Genomic DNA, 22,315 nt, shown 5'->3' with positions numbered 1-22,315 from the left:
GTATTTTGTTGTAGCAGCAGGAATGGACTAAGGCAACAGGTTATGCAAAAATGATCATTTTTTTGTGTGGTACAGTCATATTTCTTATTTACATGAATAAATGGCATTCTGATTGACATATCAGTCCCTTGTGTGTTTGGTTATCATGAAATTGTCTTCTTGAGTCTGATAACTCTGGTGCACTGTGGAGGTCAAAATTTTAAGTCTATAAATCCAGGAATCATATCTTTGACTTCTGCGATGTCACCAAAGTAATGTCCACCTGCAGGTGACCAGCCAGCTGGTCTTTCTCTGGCAACACCACCCTGTTGTCCTTCATTCTTAAGGTGCAATTATCCAGGCTCAACTAATTGTCGTTGATTTATTGATTTCTGAAACTGTGTTCTGAACATACCATCTTGTATCCAAAGTTGTTGCCAGTAATTGTCAGAGGACATTTTTTGTAACTTTACTTTTCTGTAAGTGGTTACATGTGGAATTAAGCCATGAACATCCTCTCATTCAGTTCCCCCTTTGACGTACATATTTTTGAGGCCGATGACTGGACAGTCTGCACTGTTGAAAAGAATTTATGTCTGGGCAATATGAAAATGGGTGATTCACACAGACTGACTCTGTAGCCTTATCTAGCAAGTCAGTCTAGACAAGATGATTGAATACTGGATTCAAAAATAGAAGGATTCTAAATTGTTTCTCAGGAAAGTTTCATGTAGGAGAGAATGTTGTGTGGAAAGATTAGCCTTCTGTGATTAAATGGTTCCATAGGGATGTTACACTAATAATATCAAAAGTTAAATGCTTTTTAATTCCAAAAAAGAAAATCACCTGGATAAAATTGTTTTAGGTTAGAAACCTGTGGTTCTACTCACTCATTTTGTGCAGACTGAAGACTATCTAAATAAAACGTCACCCATCAGTAATTTAATTTTAGCTCCCAGTTGTTACTAGCTCTACATATCTCCCCTGACAAGTTTTTAAAGTTGTGCTTTAAACATATTAAATATATCCACAACTAAATACAGCTTAGAAAATTATTCTAGACGGATCACTACCCCTCCTGATTAGATGTGGCACAGAAAACATATTGATATGAACATTTGATTTTCAACAACCAATTTTATGTTCTGTATCTTGGTTTACCAAATAAGAAACTGATCCCTAATTTGATTTATGGAGCACAGCCACCTTTCAGAAGACATAATGTTTAGCTGATAAAAGTTTCATTCAGTACATTGGTTATCTTCAGCCTAGCTCGCCTCATAGTGGCAAGGAAGTAATAGCAATTGCAGGCTACATCCCAACAAGACAACTTCTAGGAGATACTAGATGGCCTCTCTCTTATGCTGCTTTTTAGGAGTGGGGAAAATCTTCCCACTTGCTCTCAGCTGACTTCTCCTAAAATCACACAAGCAAATGCCTGACTAGTCATTGTGAAGGGAATAGGACCATCTTAATTGTCTTAGACCAAACGGGATTCACCCTCTGGGGCTGGGGAAGGGCCAACCTTCCCTGACGCAGAAAGCTTGGGGGAGAACAGCATATACTCGTAAGCAGCAAGGTTCTATGAGAAAGGAGAAAAGGGAGAAATGGTTGTTGACTAGACATCTAACAATATCTATTACAGATCATGTATGTTAGTCTTCTTTCAGAATAATCTGTGTTATTCTTAAAATGCATAGAAATTGAACTTTCTGTCCATTTTTAGTAATATTTTAATCAAGATGTTATGGTGGTATTATTGAAGCCTTGATAACCACATATAACTCCTGAAATATATTCAAAATAGCAATCCCTTTCAGTTTAAGGGATTAATGCAACTAATGAGATTTAGGAGATATTTTAAAACATTATCCTTGTTCTTTTGAGACCAGGTCACTAAATCTCAGTTATAATAGTCGCCACCAAAAGAAAAACCAAATATGTGTTCGAGAAATCTTGTTTAAAGTTTGTAAATCTTAAACTATGTTCATTCCAAATGAAAATATCATTTTAATCTGCTTGTATGCTAACTCATACTGTATTGGCCAACTCATATTTTAAAATAATCATTTGGCTTTGAAGATTTATTCATACATTTTGAGTAGACAAGTGCTACACATTAATTAAACTGGACTTAGGGATAGTTTATTGGCTTCATGCAGGCTCAAAAATTTAGATGCTATTTTTCATTATGGCTGCAGGTTCCCTTCACTGTTCATCTCAAACCATTTCTAATTTAACCCCTTGTTTTGATGTTTTAATGACACTAATTACGTAAGAGAAAGAGGAAAGGAGACATTAGAGAACTGAAAGTGTAACAGAGACAGCTGAGGTAGGATGTGTTTGGAAATTTTTCAAAATCAGAGTGCTTTGCATATTAAAATAAATACATTTCAGATGCCCATGTAAACAGAGATGGGCCTGAAGATTTGAAAAATCTAGTCCAGTGGTTAGTTCTAAGTGCTAGATCTAGATTTCCCGCTCCCTGCTATTTCTTTCCCTTGGCTTGCCAGGGTGTGTAGTTATTAAGATTTATTGTTATTATTATTGCTTGTAACCGTCCCCATTCCTCTCCCATCCCCACTTGGTCCTCACTGTATAGTCACCAGCTTGTTTAGTGCCAACATCATACCCATATACCCAAGCCTGAATTCTAGTGTCATTTCAGAGTTCCTTGCCCCTCATCCAAATCAGCCAATTGTTCACTATGCCTTGTACATTATACCTTCTAAACATCACTAAAATAATTTATTCTCTGTTGGAGACATTTGCAATTTTTGTTTACTTTATATACTCTCAGTTTTCCTTTGGAAAACCTTCTTTAATGCTCTTACTTCAAATGTTTTGGGTAGTGCTCTGGGTTGGACATGGAACGCCCCCCTTGTCCCATGAATATATGTCATTTTCCTGTCCAAGGGGATAGGTCAAGGTGACAGACACACATCCCAAGATGTTCCAATGAGATTCATACTCAGAACTTTTTTAGAACTGTTGGAGCTACTGATAGGACGGGATATAAGCCTGGACCTGCCTACTGGCTATTGTAGAATCAAAGTATGGAGAGAGAGATTTAGTCTTGGTGACATCAACTGAAACACTAGAGCCTGCCATGCTCGAAACTTTACCTGTGTACTTTTTGGTTCAGACTGCATTTCTGCCAGTAGCAACTAAAAATGTTGTTATGAACAACCATTTTCCACGCCCACTTAACCCTCTTAGTCCTTGCCTAAAGCAGTCCTTTTTTTGGTCTACCTTGACAATTCCATTTATTCTTTGAGATTCAGTTCAAATGTTACTTCTTCAGTGAAGGCTTCCATGACACCTTCCCCTAACCAGAAAGTAGACAGTCCTGTGCTTGCCCGTAAAAATTTAATATGTACAAATCATACTCTGGTGTAATTGTCAGCATGCTTATTAGTCTATGGCAGACACTGCCTGTTGCTAACTAATCCCCATTCTCCCATTTTTTCTTACAACAGAGTCCCTATTTTAGTTGGAGTGGCAATATGTGTGGCTTAAATACTCACCTTCCCCAAATCCTTTACAGATGGGATGGCCTTGCTACAAATCCTGGCCTGAAGATATAAACTCATGTCTGCTAGAGATTTCTGGGAAAGATTTTATTTTCCTGATTCAGGCAGTTTTCCTTCCTTTCTCTTTGTTCTTTCTTGTCCTTCTTTCCTGGCGGGAGACATGCAGCTGGAGGTAGAGCTGCTACCTGGCAGCCTTGAGTGACAAGCTTGTGGAGGAAAGTCACATGTTAGTGATAGTGGAGCACAGAGATATTTGGAGCCAGAACTTGGATGGCTCTGAATCACCTACCTCTGCACCTGATATTTAGGAGGAAAATAAATCTATTTAGCTAAGCCACTGTAAATGCGTTTTTTATTTGGATGCAGTTGAATGCCTTGCTGAGAGGATTACATTCTAACCAATAGTCCTGCTCAACTATGAACTCCTTAAAGACAGAGCCTAGGCTCTTGCTTCTGAATTCCAAATATAACTAATGCTTAGCACATAGTAAAGCTTCACTCTAATGCTAAAAATGGGATTCAAGCTTCAGATCCATTTTAATCCTGTGATTTTATGATTTTATTCTGTAAACTACCCATGGTACCTGCTTTCACTCCAGCACCTACTCCTTTCCTAGCCATTCTATTATGGGTTTTATTGAAGGGAATCCCCAAACCAAGAAGCAGAGATTGGTTTCCACATCTCTGTAATATGGGTTGCTGCTGATACTACCTTTTTTGCTTGATAAACTTCTAACCATTTATTTCCATTTGCTCTTGTTTCTATTTCATACATGGAACCCATAAAAACTTCTCAACATGAGGTTGAAATTTCAGGTTCCTTTGAATATGATTTCACTCAGAAAACACTTAAAACAAAAATTCTGACTTAGGAATTCAATATATTAGCAGCTGCCAGTATTAGTCATCAACTTTGGCTCCCAGAGAGGCTACCTGGGCCTCAGGTAAAATCTCCATCATCCTAGATAAAAAATGCATTTCCTTAGGCCCTGACTTGTACCCCAGGGGACCGATCATGCTGATGGTGATGATTATTGTAATGAGCAGTAATTACTGTTGGCTGAACACTGATTCCAGAATTCCTGAAGTCAAAACAAAACAGCTATTATTATAGCAGGGCAAAGAACTTTATTCTATAGGATATGTGCCATTTAATGCCCATTATCAGTAAAGAAAAATTACTCATGTATATTTCTCATTCATCAGTGGTATCAAATAATTCAAAATGGGTATCTCCTAATTAGTGTCTGAAAGCAGAAGTGGTGTTATCAGTCAGAAGGAGACAAAGTTAGTTATATCCTTTTATTTTAAGGAAATTTAATGTAAAAAATCGCTATTTCTTAAATTAAACATGGAAGGTCTTTTACACTGTGAGAAGTAAAAGCCAGATTATCCCTTAGATCATCACTAAAGTCGCTGCAGGTCATAGATATTGATAGGTTAAACACTGTCACAAAAAGAAGAAGAAAAAAGTCCCCTCAGTTGGTGCTTTTTGCTGAGATAGAGGAACACAGAATATATGATCCAAAATTCTCTGGACCATGTGATTTATTCAAAGGTCCTAGATGTTAGAGCTAGAGCTAAAATAGTGATTATACTCACCAAATTTCAAACCTCTCCAAAGGTCATTTGAGAAAGCCAGTAATACCTACCTGTGCGGTTCAGGCACTGCCCTTAAAAATGAAGTATCATTTTTAGACTTTCTTAGAGTTCATCTCACTCTAAGGCCTTTCCTTATTACACTGATCCCTGGAGGTTATCTTTAAGAGGAGCTTTACTTACTTTTGGGATGTCAACTAAAATCACTTCATTTCAGCGCCATGAAGAAAAGAAAACTGAGTAATAAAAAGCAATGGTTTGGATGGTGGCTGCTTTAGAATGAATGGTCAGTGACTTTTGAGCTGAGATAACAAGGTCTGGGGAGCAAGCATTTTAGTCAACACAAGCAGAAGTAAACAGTGAGATTTTTCTGGAGTACAGAGGGATTCTGGAACATAGAGTGGCCCTCCATGCTAGAGCAAAGGTGGGAGTAGGAGGGAGGAGTGATCTGAGATGAGGTTTGAGGACCAGGGCCAGGTCAAATAGGCCTAGAGAAAAGTTTGGATTTATTCTAAGTATTAATATAATGCCGAGGCCGGGTGCGGAGGCTCACGCCTGTAATCCTAGCTCTCTGGGAGGCCGAGGTGGGCGGATTGTTTGAGCTCAGGAGTTCAAAACCAGCCTGAGCAAGAGCGAGACCCCATCTCTACTAAAAAAAAATAGAAAGAAATTATCTGAACAACTAAAAATATATAGAAAAAATTAGCTGGGCATGGTGGCGCATGGCTGTAGTCCCAGCTACTCGGGAGGCTGGGGCAGAAGGATCGCTTGAGCCTAGGAGTTTGAGGTTGCTGTGAGCTAGGCTGACGCCATGGCACTCACTCTAGCCAGGGCAACAGAGTGAGACTCTGTCTCAAAAATATATATATATATATATATATAATGTGAAGCTGCTGCATATGATCTGATCTCATCTGGGTTTTTAAATGACCACCCTGGTTGCCATATAGAAAATGGATGTCATGAGACAAGAGTGGAAGGAGACTGTCCAAGTGAGGAATGGTGGTGATTGGACTGGAGTGATGGGAAACGGAGAGAGGTGGATGCATGAGGGGTACAATTTGGAAGAACAGCCAACAAAACAATTTGTTGGATTATATATAGGGTATGAGAGAAAGAAAGGAATCAAAGCTTGAACCCAGTGGATAAGGCTGCCACTGAGTGAAATAGGAAGACTGGGGAGAGACCAGATTGTTTTGCGGGACCAGGAAAAAGAGATTGTGGACATGTTAAGCTTGAGATTCCTTTTAGATGTCAAGGAAAAGATGTTTGGAAAGTGAGCCTCACCTTGATAATCGTGGTTTTCCCTGGAGTACTGGGGACATGGGGAGAGTGACTAGAGACAGCTCTTTTAAGGAATTTTAAAGTGAAGAGAAGCAGAGACATGGTGTGATAGCTAAGATGGATGTGGACTTAAGGAGGGTTTGTTTTGTTTCAAGATGGAAGGTACTGAAACATATTTATAAACTACTAGGAAGAAATTAGCAATACTTTCCAATGAAGGGAGAAATGAAGTCCCTCAGAAGACAAGAGAAGGAGAGATCCAGAGCCAAGTGGAGGATTGGCCTTTGATAGAAGCAGGGACATTTTATCCATAGCAAGTGGGGAGAGGGCAAAAGGCATGGAAACAGATGTGGGTGGTTTTGCAGATTTGGAGTTAGGAAGATGAGGAATCTCCTCTGATTTCTGTATTTTCCCAATGAATGATGAGGCCAGATCATCAGCCAAGAGTGGTGGTGAGGGGAGGGAAATCTAGATTTGGGGGACAAAATAGAAGGTGTAGTATGGGAAACTGAAAATCTGAAAGCATAATAGGATTTTTGAGCTGTGGTCTATGTCCAATTGAGATTTGTGGCTATGGATTTAAAATTAAAACAGTTAACAAGGTTGATCATGAGTTTTTCCCTAGGAATGTTTAGATCTGGTCCAGGCATGGAATAGCTGTGGCAGTCAGTTTAACAGCATTCGGGGACTTTACCAGGAGAGTATAACAGTGGGGAAAGATTGAGCTTTTGCACATGATTATAATTACGGACCATGAGAATTTGGATACCAGGAAATGAGGGAGTGATGAATGCTGAAAAAGCAATAAGGCCAATGGATCAAAGATCTCTATGAGGTCAAAGACTTATTGCAGAGAGGGTGCTTGAATAAGTGAGTGGAAATCCTCCGGGGAGCTGTTAACACTTAGGGATGTTCCTGCCTCACCCTCAAAGATTCTGATTTAGTTGGTTTGTATTGGAACGTCAGCATTAGTGTTTTAAAGAGCTTTGCAGGTATTATATGTACAACTATGGTTACGAACCACCATGTAATAAGAAGATGGGCAGTCAGTTCACGCTTGAGTACTAGTGGTTAGTGGTTAGCTGAAAGGTGGGGCCACTGGACTGCTCTCTTCTGCTTCTGGTGGTTGTACGGTGGCCTGGGAGTGACTTGGGAATGAACGAGAGTTTCCTCCTTCACTGATCAAACAGTGTCCGCAAGGGTAAATTTGAGCTTAACTATAGTAAATATTAACCGGGATGCAAATCCTAACCATTAACACGAACACATTTCCACTGTTACAAACGTTCCTCCTGGGGCTCTCTGAGCTTGCTGTGGTGTGGTGGCCTGGGAGAGTGAAGGACAATCTCACCAGCATGGCAAGGCTCTGTGAGGGTCCTCTTGAGGCATTTGGGTTATAGGTGCTCTGAACCCATTCATGAGGCCCTTCTCCTCTCCTCATTGTAGAGGAATAAATGATACCTTTGTGTATATGTTAATACAGCCACAAGTGATAAAAGAAAACACCAGCAAAGCAACTCCAAGTGCAAATTCCCTATTACTCTCTTCCGTCTATTTTATAGATTAAAAGCATGATGGAGTGTCACTTATGGCCTGAGTTAAAAATAATTTTCTTCATATCAACCAACAAAAATATTGAGTCAGAACAATTTCAGAACAAAGTCCTAAAAATAACAAAGTGTGTTTGTGATGCACAACACTAGTGACTGGTCTTGCTGAATTCTGCAGCCAGGAATTTCCGGGGTGACTCCAGAAGCTAGCAGAAGGCTCATTTCATGGGAGGTTATATGTAGATGGGCCTTTCTACACTGGCTCCCTCTAGGTACAGGAACCAGAGCGATAAGCTCCCAGGTTACGCAGTCAACACTGGGCCTCTTACCTGTGTGACCACAAAGTAACCAAGTGGCACAAAACAGATGTGAAATCAAAGAGTAATCAAGGAAAAATGTCATGTAGTGTCCAGCCGTGGCCAGGTCTAAAATTTATGAGCACCAAGTGAGGGCAAATGTAGCCAAAGAATTTACGGAACTTTCTCAAGCAGGGCTTTCACTGCTCCCTGCCAACACTGTGTGGGCAGAGGGAGAGGAGCCCCTTAAAAAAAAAAAGGAAAAAAAAAGAAACATTTTAAAAGAAACTAAGCTGCAAGACTTTTAAAATGTTAAAGGATGCTTTCTATTGGTTTTAATTTAAAATGGAATTTATCAAAAAGAGAAGAAAATGATCAAACAATGTCCAAAAGGGTAAATTTGAATGTAACTACAGTAAATATTCACTGGGACGATAATCCTAACTGTTAACATGAGTACATTTCCATTGTTACAAACATTTGGTTTAACTTAATCCCCAGAATATATTACTGCCAAAAGGAATCTCATTGACAAGAGCTAATGCATTGGTTACTCTTAAAACTATCCCTTTTGAACTGTTGACTTACTGGGTAGTGTTCATCATGGAAAAGACTATTTTTATTACCACTGTCATCAAACTCAGTGAAGTTCAGAGATATTTGCTTGTAGCCACTACGGCTTATTCCTTTGCTGGTTAGAGTCCACATGTGTGAACAAGAGAGCAAACGTTTGGGTGATGCCACATTACTATCAGATGACAGTGTGACTGTGATTGGATCTGATGAAAGTGTTTGGCTGGGCTTCCAATCCAGATTCTTTCGACTAAAGCCAAACAAGCAAGAAAGCAGGAACAAAATGCACAGTGAACTCATTTAAAAAAGTTTATATATGAACAGCTTTGCTTGGAAGTGAGGGAGGTGGGGGTGACAGGCAGTTCTCCAACATTTCCTTTCAGCTTCTCAGATACTCACCAGCCTCAGATTTGCAAACATCTCTCAACATTTCAGAACTACAAAGGAAACACAAATTAGAAAACATCACTGGAACTCTTTTAAATGCAGTATTTACATGAAATATGGTAGAAAGACTTTTGGCCAAAAAGAGATTCAGGAAATGTGGGTTGAGCCCCAGTTCGGTCATTAAGTAATCTTGACGAAGTCATTTCCTTTCTGGGCCTCAGTTTCCTAATCAGGAAAATGAGAGAGGGCTACTGTATCAATGGTTTGCAAACAGTGCTCCTCAAGACCCTTCAGGAAAGAAGCAGATGGGGGGATTTTACCAAAACACATCGTTGGTTTTCGGTATTGTAGCTTTCTTTGAAGAAAGGTTTTTGTCATCAAAAATTTCACAGTACACATGTGCATAGAGGGAAGTATAACTCAATGGAAATCAGCTGGAGGTAAGTGGGAAGAGGGGATGGGCAAAAACGTACCCGGTACAAATGAACATGATCTGGGTGACAGGCCCACTTACAACCCTGACTCAAGCATCACAAAAGTGATCCTTGTAATCAAAAACATTTGTACCCCCGTAATACTTGGAAATAAAAAAAATTTCATGAAGTATTTCAGATTAGATGCTCTTTAAACTCTCTTTAAAAATGAACATTTTGAATTCACAGCAGTGGTTTCTAAACTTTTTGATCAAGCATCCTAATCAGCAAAAATATTTTTGCCATGCATATCCAAAATAGATATTCATAAATCAAATACATATATTACTATAAAATATATTATATCCCTTATAAAACATTTCCCCAAAATAGAAATTTCAAAAGGTAAACATGAAACTCTTAAGGTAAATCACAAATTTATTTTATAATGTTTAAAACCTTTAACTATCAATATTAATACTTGTATTACTTAAACTTATTAACATTAACATTAAAACTTTTAGTGGAGGCCAGGAGCTCTGGCTCACACTGATAATCCTAGCACTCTGGGTGGTTGAGGCAGGAGGATTGCTTGAGGTCAGGAGTTCGAGATCAGTGTGAGCAAGAGGGAGACTCCATTTCTACTAAAAATAGAAAAATTAGCTGGGCATGGTGGCACACACCTGTACTCCCAGCTTCTCAGGAGGCTGAGGCAGAAGGATTGCTTGAGCCCAGGAGTTTGAGGTTGTTATGATGTGAGCTATGATAACACCACTCCACTCCAGCCTGGGGTGACAGAATGAGACCTCATCACTTAAACAAAAAAAAAACTTTTTGTGAAAATAATACTATTTGAATATGTCATCTGATTGGCTGGTCATTGATTTTAACATTACTGCATTGAACTTGTTAATTTTCTACTATCACAGTAGGGTAGCAGAAGTATTTTCAATATTAATAGTACGTACTTTCTGTTAGGACCTGCAAACAAAAATTAAATAAACAGTCTACAGTTACAGGATTTTCTGAATGATTCGCAGAATCACAGGTATTAGAAGATGATAAATTCGGTGTTCTTAATTTTAGACGAAATAATCCACTCTTGTTGGTTTAAACAGAAAGGTTTTTATTAAAAGATACTAGGCAGTTTACAGATCTCTGGAAGGACCAGAGAACCAGCTTGGATGCTTCACATAGCACCTAGAAGAATGCCCTCCCACAGCACAGGACTGGCCTAACAAAACACCATGGCTGTCCCTGCCTACTTCTTAACAGGAATCATGCTCGGGACCAGATGCCAGAAACTACCACAGCTGGCCCAGGAGTTCCTGATGCCTCTGCCTCTGGTCTTCAGGGGCTCTTAGTGACCTCTGCCTCACACTGCTTATTCTGCCTCCATACCTGTACAGGTGTGTCTGCTGTTAGACAATTTGGTAAGACTAATTGCCACGAAGAGGGTGGGCCTAGCCATGCTACAGCCATTTGTATGCATTTGTATGCTGTTTGCTAACAAATCCTGGTAAAGAGAAGGGTTCTACTGGGTAGGATGTCTGGAAGTGAAGAATAAGCTCTACCCCTCCAAGGAGGGGTCAGAGTCCAAGTCACCAAGTCCAAAAAGGTAGAGCTTGGCTGACAGCCTGGACTGGAATCAGTCTTTGAGTGATCATGAACAAGAGGGTAGAAAGGGCACCAAGGCTTCTGAGTGGTAGCAGAGCTCAGCTTCTAGTGAATGGCTTGACTGCTGTAGGTTAATTTGATGTGTCAGAATCAATATGAGGGATATAGAGGCAAGGTCCAGCCCCAATAAAAGGGGGCAATAATAATGAAGTGGGAGGCCACTTTTCTCAGCCAACGAGGTGGGTTCAGGCTTGGGCCAGCACAGTGAGTCAGTAAGACAAAGTCAACAGGTGGGAGCCAAATGCTCAAAACATGTCCAGAAGCTGATATCCACTTGAAGTGCACTTTTGGTTCTAGACATGGGGCAGTCATCTACCACCAGACCCTTATTACTGGGGGAAATGAGCTCCTTTATGCTATCAGCCCAATCTCTAGAGGGTTCAGAACTAACCAGGCTATAGCTGCTCCTGCCTGATAGGCCAAATGAAAGCAATCCTCTAGTTATTTACTGCTGCACAACAAAACCCCCCCAAAGTGGTGGGGTAAAGCAATCATCATTGTATTATGCTCATGGAATGTGTAGCTTATCTCTGCTCCACAATATCTGGGATCTCAGCTGGGAAGACTCAAATGCTTGGAGGTTACTCAAATAGCTGGGGGTTGGACTCATCTGGGGACTTCTTTGCTCATCTGCCTGGCTCCTATGCTAGGATAGCTCAAAGGCTGGGTTTGGCTGGGACTGTTGGTGAGAGAACCCATGTGAGAGCTCTCCATGTGGATTGGGCACAATCATAGCATGGCTGCTGGGTTCTGAGATACAGCATCCAAGAGGGAGATTTTGAGAGCAAATGTTCCAAGAAACCTAGGCAGAAGCTGCATGAGCTTTTATGGCCAAGCCTTGGAAGTCACATAACATCACCCTACTCCATTGGTTGAAGCAGTCACAAGCCCACTCAGATTCATGAAAAAGAGACATAGATAGACCCAATTTCTAGATGGGAATAATGTCAAAAAATTCAAGACCATGCTTAAAAATTACCACTAAAGGAAATGAAGAGAAAGAAAAAAGCTCAGAAGCATATCAACCAAGAATTGAATAACCTAGGTTAGTTTATTAAAAGAAAAAATATACTGAAGTCATGTACCAAGTACTGCATTAAGGGCTAGGGATACAGAGCTAAGGTGCAGCCCTCAAGGAGCTTACAATCCATCAGAGAAGATGAGTGTACATACTTTATTGTAACTGAGAGTGAAATGAGGAAAGTGAGTAAAGACAGATGGTATAAAAGTGCTGTAATATAGCCAGGCATGGTGGTACATGCCTGCAGTCCCAGCTATTCAGGAGGCTGCAGCGGGAGGATACCTTAGCCCAGGAGTTTGAGGTTGCTGTGAGCTAGGCTGATGCCACAGCACTCTAGCCAAGGCAACAGAGCAAGACTCTGTCTCAAAAAAAAAAAAAAAAAAAGTGCTGTAATAGCCTAGAGGAAGGAATGATTATCATGGTCGAGAGGCTGTGTTGTCTAAAGGGAAGCATATGAAGTTAGAAATTGGTCAGATCTTAATTTGAATGCCACTTTCACCACTTGTCAGATTAAAGGATGCAAAACTGCTTTGTTGTGGGTTAAAAAACAGTAGAGTATCAGCAGTTTCATGTGGCTCAACCCACTACTAGCTAGGTCACTTTGAAAAGTCATTTAACTTCTAGGAATATCACTTTCTTCACTTGTGAAATGAGGTTAAAAATGTCATAGAGTCATTTAGAAAAATAAGGGAACATATGCAAAATGCCAGTATAGTGGTTAACACAGGGCAATGATTTAATAAATAGTTGTTATTGTTTTGTAATTATTATTATTATCATTATGGAAAACATTAGGGAGAAGGCTGAATCTGAGATGACATGTGAAGGCAGAATATAATTTTGATGGCCAGAGAAGGGAGGTGGGATGGAAGATTTTAGGCTGATCAAAAACATGTGAAAACTCTATTTTTGTGATTCTACTTATAAATGACATTCAGTTCTCCTTTTGTTTTAGGACTCAGAAATTTCTTTTAAATAAAAGGATTCAAAAAAAAATTGAAACTGAACTTCACTAATAGCAAACCATCACAGGTATTTTCAAGTCTAGACTTCCTAGTATTTTTATAGACTACATACTCTGCAATCCCTCCCTTCACAAGTCACTGAAGCATTCTGCTTAATAACTAATAAATGTTCTTGAAAGAACATAAGGAAAGTCTCTGGGGTGCAACACAAAAGGGAATCAAAATCCTGGCAGCCTGTGGTTGTGGGAGGAGAGACAACAGCCTTGAGAACTCAGGGCTTAGATTTCAAAACCCTCATGGAATCAGGACATAAATCTCTGGCCCAACATGAGTTAGGAAGATAGAACTGATACCTTTGAGACCCTTGCATAAAGCTGTGTCTCGAAGAGCTACATCATCAGTGAAAGGCTGGTCTACAAAATCATCAGTTCACCAGAAAAAGAGAACAAAGAAGCTTCCATCTCATCTGGCCTCTGGATAATAAAAAAAGTGTTTCCTGGCAATTCTTCCTAACAGGCTTACTATCACTTGTGTCTGTAGTTCTAATTAAACTTCCTCCATAGTTTGGGAAATCATAGGATGATAAATTAGTGAAAAAATTGATGATAACACAGAAGCATCTAACAAAAGCAAATGTAAAATTACTCTGAAAGGATATGTCCTCAAGTGATTTTTAAACATGATAAAGTCTTGCTGAAGGTAAACTTACAATTTAAAATTCTCAAATATGCGAAAACAATTTGCCTGAGCAATGATTAGTAGATATGACAAAGAGAAGGATTAGACTCTTGAGAACTTCAGATAATAGAGCTGTCAGATAAAAGAAATATATCTAAAATGTTTAAAAACTTAACTTCAAGACTGAAAATAAGACAACAAGGCAGTGTGAAAAGATAACAGGCATATTTTTTAAAAGAACCAAATATAAATTATGGAAATTAAAAAAATTGAGATAAAAAATTCAATTGACAGGTTAAATAGCTTATTAGACACAGCTAAAGAGAGAATTAGAGAACTCAAATATAGATTTGAGGAAATTACTCAGAATTAAGCACAGAGAGATAATAAAGGGATGGAATCTAAAAAAAGAGGCTAACAAATATGAAGATAGAACAAGAAGATCCAACATATATCAAATCAGAGAACAAGAAAGAATTGAGAGGCTGAAGGAAAGGCATTAAAAAAGGTAATGCCTGAACACTTTCTAAAATTGTTTCAAAACAAAAATCCTTTTATTTAGAAAGTACAAGTTCTGAGCAAGATGTACTTTAGTACTGGAGGACAAGAAGGATTGATACAAATATCTCCTCAAGGAATCTAAAGTCTATGAAGAGAGATCATAGAGGTACAGAGATGCCACAGGAGATTGCTGATGGGGAGAGATTGTTTCCAGTTAAAAGAATCATATCAACATTTACTGGAGGAGGTGATGCTTGTCTTGGATCTCAAAAGATGGATAGACTGAACATGTGTAATTCAATCTACACACCACTGTCTGCTTAATCTTCCTAAGGCACAATTCTGATAATGTCATTTCCCTATTCAAAATCTTCAAGATCCTTCAATTATCTTCAAGATAAAGCTCCAGATTTTTGCCATTCATTCCAAGTCTTCCATGGCATGCGCCCAACCTATCTTTCCAAACCTATTTCTCGTAAAGTCCCTTCTTGAATCCCATAACCCAGCCAGACTAAGATCTTTGACACTTCTGGTGCACACCTCATGTTTCCATATCTCTCTCGCTGTTTCCCCTCTGTAGAACACCTTTGAATGAAAGGCAAAAATTTGGAGCTTTATCTTTAAAATAACTGAGGGATCTTGAATATTCTGGTAAGAGAATGACATGTTCAGAACTGTGCCTTAGGAACATTAAGCAGGCAGTGCTGTGTAGGGTGGGTTAGAAAAGGCACCAGACTGATCATTTAGTTTGATGAAGAAAGCTGTATGATTGTTGATTCTGTAGAGATTTTGGACACAAACATTGTGAAAAGCTCAGCAGAATATTAACACAACAGAAACAGAAGCATCAAAATATTATTCACTATCTTGGCTTCTTTGCATGGGTGCTTCTTATACTGCAGCCATAAGTGAAGATGTCTCCTGGGTTCGTAAGAGTGCCAAATGTCCTGATGAGTCCAATGTATACAGTTTCAGAGATCCAATTCAATGCCAAACAGCTAAGTAAAAACTTGGATATGAGTTGGATGGTGATTTTTTTTGCTGATATACTATTACTTCTAAATGGGTGTAAACCCAGCCCAAGTTCAGAATTATTCTTCAGTTTCTCTATGCAACAGAAAATTCTTTCCTGTATGTTTCAAGAGTGTTTATAGAGTTGATTTGGAAAGTTTACTATTAAAACCCAGCACAAGAGCATTGTATTTTCTAAAATGTTTGAAGTCCAAATCCTATCATATGTCAGGTTTCCAGTACTTCTACATGAGCCCTCAAAATATTAATAGATAATTTAATAGATCAGTCCTACAGTTTCTTCTGTGTACAATTGATTTTCTTTGCAGAAATTGTTTCTTTCCCAATCCCAGAACTATGGTATGCTTCCTGTCTTGACCTTTGAAAATGGACTGCTTATGAAACATTTGCTATGGGACATGCATCATCATTTGAAAAAATAGAGCTTTACCTCAATAGGTGTGTTTCTGGGAAAAGTGAATATAAATAAAATTTTTGTGAGTCAAATCATATTTTAAATGTCCCAGGGGAACTTATTATTTAATAAAATAGCATGAAGCAAATAATCATATTGTGATGTGGCTTTTCATAAAGCAGGGCACACCTGTATCACACTCTGTCATGGCTATAGGACTTCACTCCATAGCAGAGTTTGAGGGTTGCCAGGTCTGCCTTGGACTTAAGTCAAGGGAATTAAGTTACTGAGTACCAAGGATCTTGTTACAAGGCAGTCTCGTTTATGAGCTGTCTTAGCATGGATCCTGTAGTTTGTGCTTTAAAAAGATGTGGAAAATCTACTATAATTACAAGTTTAAAAATACATTAAGCAAATTAATTCACTTTATGTTTATACGTTTATATTTTATATTTTCATGTCACCCATAATCATTCATTTGTTTGAATAAAGAATGTTAAAATATTACATACATTAATTTCACAAATCTTTTATTTCCTGGCAGGGATATAGACTTAATCAATAGCTTCATGTATTGAAAGTAAGGGCAACAACCAGATTCATGGGAATGAAAATTTAAAAAATACTAAACAAACAAAAATGCACGTAAAAACAATTAAAAAGAAAAAGCACCTGCCCTATTAAAAATAACTTTCTCGGCCAGGCGCGGTGGCTCACGCCTGTAATCCTAGCTCTCTGGGAGGCCGAGGTGGGCGGATTGTTTGAGCTCAGGAGTTCAAAACCAGCCTGAGCAAGAGTGAGACCCCGTCTCTACTAAAAAAAAAAGAAATAAATTATCTGAACAACTAAAAATATATAGAAAAAATTAGCCGGGCATGGTGGCACATGCCTGTAGTCCCAGCTACTCCGGAGGCTGAGGCAGTAGGATCACTTCAGCCCAGGAGTTTGAGGTTGCTGTGAGCTAGGCTAATGCCATGGCACTCACTCTAGCCAGGGCAACAAAGTGAGACTCTGTCTCAAAAAAAAAAAAATAACTTTCTCTTTGAATTGTCTTTGTGGCTTCCATCTCACAGGGAGAGAACACGGTAACATACAAGCATTAGACATCTTCAAATACTGACTTAGTATATATTGTACAGAAAGCCTTGCAATTACAGGTGCCGGGGAGGAGAAATGCATCTCTCATTGAGTCTCAGTAGCCCTCATCATGTGGCCCACTTCAGGCTGGGGAGATGGTCAGGATCCTCCTTGCATGGGATGAGCTGAGTGTAGTGTTGACTCATATTAAACTGAGTTATCAGGACACAAGTACACAAGAATCCCTTAAAAATATGTAGCTAAATCCTATTCTCTCTCTCTCAACAGGCACAATGGTGCCCATTCAAACTGCAATGTTAAGATCTAGTTGTACCAGCCAGTTTTATGTCTAACAAAGTCCTCAGGCTTCAGCTATTTGAGGGGATCGTCTGCTCGCCAAAGAAAAATATCTCATTACAGATGGAAATGGGAAGGGCAGTGTCCAAGACGCCTGACACACATACACACACACACACACACACACAACCTCATCATTTTGCCCAATTACAGATTGTTAGAGTTTAGAGCTCTAAACAGCTTCATTTATTAAGTTTCTACTATTCGGTAGGCACTATACTAGGCACTTTGTATACATTATCTTTAATCATCACAATAATACTGCAAGATGTACATAGTTATTCTCATAATACAGAGGAGAAAACTGGGACTCAGAGAGGTTCAGTAATTTGCCTAAGTTTACAGAGCTGGTCAAAGGTGGCACTGGGATTTAAACCTCCAATGGCTTGACCCTTAAGGTCTTTCAACTCTATCTTGCTACCTCAGAGTTTATCTAATGTGTAATGGCTCTGAAATCTGAATACTGCCATCTTTTCCTAACAACAGCAACCATAGCTTCCAAATATATATATATATTTTTTTTTTTTTTGAGACAGAGTCTCACTCTTTTGCCCGGGCTAGAGTGAGTGCCATGGCGTCAGCCTAGCTCACAGCAACCCCAAACTCCTGGGCTCAAGCGATCCTTCTGCCTCAGCCTCCCGAGTAGCTGGGACTACAGGCATGCGCCACCATGCCCGGCTAATTTTTTCTATGTATTTTTAGTTGGCCGATAAATTTCTTTCTAATTTTTAGTAGAGGTGGGGGTCTCGCTCTTGCTCAGGCTGGTTTTGAACTCCTGAGCTCAAACAATCCGCCCACCTCGGCCTCCCAGAGAGCTAGGATTACAGGCGTGAGCCACCGCGCCCGGCCGCTTCCAAACATATTAACCCCACACAGGAAGAAATGAAAATTTCCAGCCAGCACGGTGGCTAACACCTGTAATCTCAGAATTTTGGGAGGCTGAGGCAAGAGGATTGGTTGGGGCCAGAAACTGGACACCGGCCTGAGAAACATCACCAGACCTCCTCTCTACAAAAACCAGAAAAATTAGTGGGCGTTATGGCGCATGCCTATAGTCCCAGCTACTCAGTAGGCTGAGGCAGGAGGTTAGCTTTAGCCCAGGAGCTTGAGGTTGCTGTGAGCTATGATGAAACCACTGCACTCTAGCCAGAGTGACAAAGTGAGACCCTGTTTCTTAAAAGAAAGAAAGAAAAGACTATTCCCATGCTGCAGATAAAAAAAAAAATAAAGTTTGGAGAATAGCAAGCCTGATCTCCTTCCAGATATCCACAGCTAGAGAAGGAAAATGTGTAAACAAAGAACTTTAATGTAAGTAGGGAGAAATAAATGTCATAGACTTGGCAGCAGAATATTGAGGGATGGGAGACAAGGGGGTGGAAGGAAGGGATGTCAAGCAGGTAAGGATCCAGGAAGCTTCATTGGTGGCATTTGGCCTCTAAGCCCAGTGGTCAATTGATGTCACCAGTTTCTGCAATAGGCCAGAGGAGATGTGGCCTTTCGATGGGTAGACTCACGGACTCCACCCCTTCCTGTGACCAAGGCAGAAAGCAGGATTATGAAATGAGGTTCAATCATGGAGGTGCCCTGATCTAAGACAGAGGAAAGAAAACTTGGCCAGGCACATTCTAGAGCAGTGCTTCTCAAACTTCAATGTTCTAGTGAACCACCTGCTAAACTGACAGTGTTGATGTAGTAGGTCTGGTTGGGGCCTGAGAGTTTTAGTTTCTAATAGAGTTCAGGTGATGCCTGATGCTGCTGCTCTCCGACCACACTTCCAGGAGCATCCACATCACCTGGGAGACTGTTAAGAAATGCAGGTGTCTCAGGCATCATCCCAGACTTACTGAATCAGAATCTGCATTTTAACAAGATCCCCAGGTGATTCGTATGCACATTACACTTTGAGAAATACTCTTCCAGGCGGTTCTTTGTTCAGCGGAAGGGAACCAAAGATTTCCATGCTTCCCAGGGCATCGCACACTAGCAGTCTGGTTTCTTTCCGAAGCTCCAGTTTCCACAGGGCAGAGATTTGTGCCCAGTGAAGTTGCTCCTCCTGATCCTAAACCAGTAGCAGCAGCTCAGGGAGTTGCTCGCCTCATAATCCTCCTTGTTGGGTTCCTTTCCACCGCAACCCGCGCTTCCCCGGGGCGCTCCAGCTGTTTCCCACCCCCCACGCCCAGGCGGCTACTGTGCACAGCTGGAGCCCTTCGCGGCAGGCGCACCAGAGCTGCCACGGCTGGGGAAGCCAGGCGGGGGCGCCGCAGACTAGGCTGTGCGGGAGAAGGCCCGGCGGAGCGGCGGGCGGGGGAGCGCGAGCTTCGCATCTGGTGCCAACAGGCACGGCCCTGGCGCGGCCCCGCATTCCCACACCGCAGGAGCCCAGGCTCGCTACCTGGGAGGCGGCGCGCATCACCTCAATCTGCATTTCATAAACCCGTTGGGAAATAGTTCCCTAGCCTCGTGGGCTAGTTATCAGCTAGACCTCCTCTCGAAAGAAGTGCTGATTATAATTCTCCGAGCTGGGTGAGGGCCTTGGGGCCTAGATTTTAAGTCGACTATTTAATATCATCATCATCATCATCATTAAAAGCCAGCCACCCTGACACCCCCCCCCCAATCCCATATATACACTTCTGAAGTTGGAAATAAGGGTGTCGAAGAACTAGGGGGAGGGAACAGCATTGTAAAACCTAACGATTTGCTAAGAAAACCGGGACCAAAAACGCAATTTACACAATGGCAAGTTTTACAAGGTAGAGAAGGCAACTGGGCAGAAAACGCTCGGCCGCCGAACCCCCGCCGCGCGTGCTCGCCGGAGCGCGCCTCGCCTGGGCCGCTGCAGCTTGGGCAGCGCGAGGATTTCGCAGGAAGAGGAGGCTGCTAGGTGTCCCAGGCCCGGGCGTCCGCCTGCGGCAGAGAGGGGCGCCCCCGCCACCTCGCGCCCCCCGCGGCCGCCCGCGCTCCTTCCCCGGCTAGGCGCGGTAGCGGGGCTAGCTCTGCGCCTCGCCCGCCCCGCGCAGCCCCGCGTTCTCGCCTCGCCGGCGTTCGCAGCGCGCGTCTCACTGCGAACTTTCCTTTTAGGGCAGAGCGTGGCGTGCAGTTTAAAGTTAACACCTTCACGCAGCCGCTGCTGCCTGGATGTGCGCTTTTGCCCCAGCATATGTGGATGAGTGTGTGTTTCTCTGAGAATGTCAGACTAAACGGGTAGTCTTAACATTTATTAAAGCCTGCATGTTCTGTCTCGAGGCTTATCGGGTTTGTTCAAACTTTTGTGAGTGTGTGTGTTGTGTGTGCCCGCGCGCGCGTGTCTCCGTCCTCCTCTCGCTCCCTCCTCCCCACCCCGCCCGTGCAGGGCGAAGTAGTCCTATATAGCGATGATAAATATCCCTGTTGATCACTTGATTGATTACCTCCCTGAAAGGTCACGCGGGCTCGCAGTAATTTCCTTTTGCCTAAGGCTCTCTTTTCACTTTTACTCCGCACGACAGCTCCGAGTACACGGGATCTTTATTTTTTATTTTAACCCCTAAATGCAACCCCTCCCGAAAACAATGCAGACAAGAAAAATCGAATAAAATCAACTCGAGACCTTTTTGCTCACTCGCAGCCTCCCTCCCCGTCTTGCTCCATTCTTTCTTGTCGCCCCCGCCCCCTCCTACTCCAGACCCCCTCTCCCCAACTCAAATGTATTCTGGACACTATTTAATAGATGAGTGTCTTGCAAGTAAACCCAGGAGTCCCTTGGGTCTGCATTTCATGTCTCTGACTCTCCCTTTCTCTCCTGTGGACTGAAAATTCGGATTTAAACCGCTAGACAAGCTATTAATTTAGCTAGGCTACCCAGGGTCCTGAACCCAATTAATTTCTAATAATTATAGCCCAAGGGGGCTAGATAGATCTCCTTGCCTCTTTCTTTTATTGCCACTCCACGCCACCGAGGTCAGCGTATAATAATAAAGTGTATATTTTGAAAGCGATCTCCAGAACAGTGAGTTATTGCAATGAATGAAAATTGTTTCCATTTTGGCTAATTGAGCGGTGGCCGAAAGCTGGAGCCCTGAGACTAAATAAAGAGGACTGTTTCATTTCAACATGAAGAAACCCCTGCCTAGCTCTGGTCACCCAGCGAGAGTTTAATTTCTTAACAGCCAACCTGAAACCCAGCGTTGGGTAAACAGTATTAATAATTGCATTACAATGATTAAATTAATCTTGCTGGTAGCCAGGAGAATATAAGTTGCGATTGAATAGCACGATGTAGAGTTCACTGCACAAAGACAATAGGCCAAAGAAATACCTCCATAAAGAATTCAAACTTTATTCCAAAGATACTGTGGGGCTGGTTCAATTATAATGCAAGGAAAAGAAAATTTCCTGTTGCATGTAAAGTATTGAAAACCGGTTCTTTGCCTTTTCTAGCATTAATTAAAGAAACATAGTTGGAGAAGAGGTATACTTGTCTGTGTCTTTCTCTTCAATGACCCATCTCCCTTCCAATTACCATCTTGATCTCTCTGCTTCTGCTTAAAAAAACAACCCCAAAACAAAAAAAAATGACAATAGTAAAAGAAGCAAACTCAGCCCATAAACTCATCGACTTTCTAACGAGGCACTGCTTCCAGGATGCCTACTTCCGTGGGAGGAAACACAAGAAAATGTTGGAACCCATGCTACTGCCCCCCAAGAAAACGAATTTCAGGAGGAGAGGAAAAGGCGGAGGTGGGGAGGGGGCGGGCAGCGAGGGCAGCTCTGCCAACTTGTTGGAGGCCTCTTTTCTCTTGGGCCAGCGACAGTTTAGACATCCGTCAGTGGGTGTCGGGAACTACGGGGACCGCAGAACAGAAAGTCACCTGTTCTGGTCTCACCGCTGGGACTTGGGACAGGTGGAACTGACGGGGTCCCGGCACTTGAGAATGGGAACCCACAGCGGCTGGCGCGCGTAGGGTTGCAGCGCTGCGGGCGCCGAGCGCCGCGGGCTGCTGCTGCGCGTTTGCTCCAT

The 22,315-nt window shown here is 41.5% G+C and overlaps 1 pseudogene; it reads right to left on the bottom strand.

The window, feature by feature from the left end:
• Positions 1-22,315, bottom strand: part of LOC105806930 — a 40,314-nt pseudogene extending 17,999 nt beyond the window's left edge.

Source organism: Propithecus coquereli, unplaced genomic scaffold (genome assembly GCF_000956105.1).
Source record: "Propithecus coquereli isolate 6110/MARCELLA unplaced genomic scaffold, Pcoq_1.0 Scaffold15, whole genome shotgun sequence".
In the NCBI taxonomy this organism is placed as follows: Eukaryota; Metazoa; Chordata; class Mammalia; order Primates; family Indriidae; genus Propithecus; species Propithecus coquereli.
The sequence above is the reverse complement of the archived record's forward strand: the minus strand, read 5'-3'. Positions and strand labels throughout refer to the sequence as shown.